Source organism: Lepidothrix coronata, unplaced genomic scaffold, assembly GCF_001604755.1.
Source record: "Lepidothrix coronata isolate B3197 unplaced genomic scaffold, Lepidothrix_coronata-1.0 Scaffold22, whole genome shotgun sequence".
Classification (NCBI taxonomy): domain Eukaryota; kingdom Metazoa; phylum Chordata; class Aves; order Passeriformes; family Pipridae; genus Lepidothrix; species Lepidothrix coronata.
This window is the reverse complement of record NW_016690202.1, coordinates 6,384,499-6,387,078: the sequence shown is the minus strand read 5'-3', so window position 1 is coordinate 6,387,078 and position 2,580 is coordinate 6,384,499.

Sequence of the window (2,580 nt, the reverse complement as noted above, 5' to 3'; positions counted from 1 at the left end):
AGTATCAGCAAGGAGAGACAAGACCTGCAGCCCCTGTTGCAGATGGACTCCTCCCCAGTGTCTGTAGTCTGGTGCAGCTCAAACCTGTCTTCCTTCTACATGCATAAACCACAGTAGCTTCTTATGCCCCATCGAAACTAGTTTCCATTCTCCTATGCTACTTCTTAAGTCCTTAATCCTTTCTCAAGAAACCAGTCCCATTTCCCTAGCAATTAGCCACAGTTCCTGCCCCCTCACTCCCCCTTCTCTATTCTTGTATTATTGAAATCTTCTGCCCCATTATCACAGAATATGCTGAGTTGGAAGGGACCCAAAAGGATCATCAAGTCCAACTCCTAGCACTACAACCATCCCCAGGAATCATACCCTGTGCCCTAGAGTATCATCCAAATGCTTCTCGAATTCTGTCAGGCTTGGTGCTGTGACCACTTCCCCGATGAGCCTGTTCCAGTGCCCAATCACCCTCTAGGGGAAGTGGTCATAGCACCAAGCCTGACAGAGTTCAAGAAGCATTTGGAATATACTCCCAGGCACATGGTGTGACTTTTGGGAATGGCTGCAGGGCAAAGAGTTGAACTCGGTGATCTTTTTGGGTCCCTTCCAACTCAGTATATTCTGTGATTTCTGTGATTCTGTAAAGAAATATCTGTCAGCGGCTGCCAGTGCAGTACTGCCATCTTACGCGGAACGGGAGTATAGCAAGAAATTTCTCCCCTGGAACTCTGCTGCATGAGAGACCCATGGAGAAATTAAATTCTTTTTCAATACTGTAAAAAGTCACAGGCATTTTCAAAATATCACTAAAAAAGTTCAAGTTCTTGGAAAGACTTGAAGTAAAAATGTTCAGAAATTTTCCACAATAGAAAAACTATTACTTTTTCCTTACTTTTCTCTCACTTTTGCTGTGCTGGTGAAAAAAAAAAAAAAGGGAAAAAAAATAGGGAAAATGGGAAGATGGCTGTCTTCTCAGTCTCTCTTTTTTTTTTTTTTTCAAACCCAGAACTTTTTCAAAAATTTGCATTTAGAAAATAAGTATTAACAAGAACAATATTTGGAGGTCAAGACATCAGCAGATATAAGTATTTAAGTCATACTCACTACATCTGAATCTTGAACGAGAAGACATTGTTTCTGGAAAAACATTCATTCTTGTGGTAAGGTGAGATGTCAGATTTCTATATGAGGTGGTATTTGAGGTTCCATATGTCTTCATAGATTCGTGTTTGAAACTTTAATACGACACTCTTTCATCATCATGGCGAGGCTTCGCGAACGAAGATTTGGGAAGGCTCTATCCACATTTGCTGCAGGCACGCTGGTGGCTTATGAGGCCAATACGTGACAGACATAAACGATTGCAAAAGGCACAGCAGAAAGACTCCTTAGGTGGTGTATTCTGCAATTTACGGTTCTTTCTGCGCTGCCTTTTTTCTTCGAGAGTGATCCTGCGTGTGTTCTCGAAGGAGACAGCTGCGTTATAGATGGTGTGTCTCCAGGCCTCCCGATTTGAGGCCAGAGTAGACCAGTTATGGTGATCAATATGGCCAAGGCTGAGATGTTGTTTCAGGGAGTCCTTGTATCTTTTCTTCGGGGCTCCTCTCATGCGGCAGCCAGTGGCAAGTTCACCATAGAGCAGGATCTTAGGGAGGCGGTGGTCCTTCATCCTTGAGACGTGCCCTGCCCATTGCAGCTGTGTTCTCAGTAACATGGCCTCAATACTTGTGACAGCTGCTTGCTCTAGAACAGAAGTATTGGTCACATAATCTGACCAGTGGATGTTTAAGATTGAACGGAGGCAGCGTTGATGGAAGCGTTCTAGGAGACGCAGGTGGTGGCGGTAGATTCCAGGATTGCTGGAAAAATCCTGGCAAGAATACTCTTGAACAGACTAATACCCACTATTGCAGAAGGAATCCTTCCTGAAAGTCAGTGTGGCTTCAGAGCCAACAGGAGCACCACAGACATGATATTTGTCCTCAGACAACTGCAAGAGAAGTGTAGGGAACAGAACAAAGGTCTCTATGTAACCTTTGTTGACCTCACCAAGGCTTTTGATACTGTGAGCAGAAAAGGTCTGTGGCAGATTTTGGAACGTTTAGGTTGTCCCCCCAAGTTCCTTAAAATGATCATCTCACGACACTCTTTAGTGCCAAAAGAATTCTGCAAATTCTATCCCTTATTTGTATCACTGCTTTAGAGTCAATTGACAGAGCATAATTTCTGATTCAACACTTTTACATTATGAAAATTTAATTTCTTCGGATATCAAACCCAGCCTTTAGTTATGGATGATGATGCCATGAAAACATTCTGACACATGATGAAAGGCAGAGCAAGATAAGAAGCGTGCCAAAGGCATTTTCAATTCCTCTCCTTGCTGATTTATACTTAGTACCCGGATGCATCACTCCCGCGTTGTGAGCCTGTCAGAGCCTGTGTGTACATTTATGTGGAAAGAACTCCTCCACTTTCTTGAGACAGTCTGTGTACACACGAAAAAAAAAAGGGAAGAAAAAAAAAAAAGGGCCCGGTGCCCGCAGGGCGGGACCTGGGGAAGGCTCCTCCCGGGAGAGTCTTTCC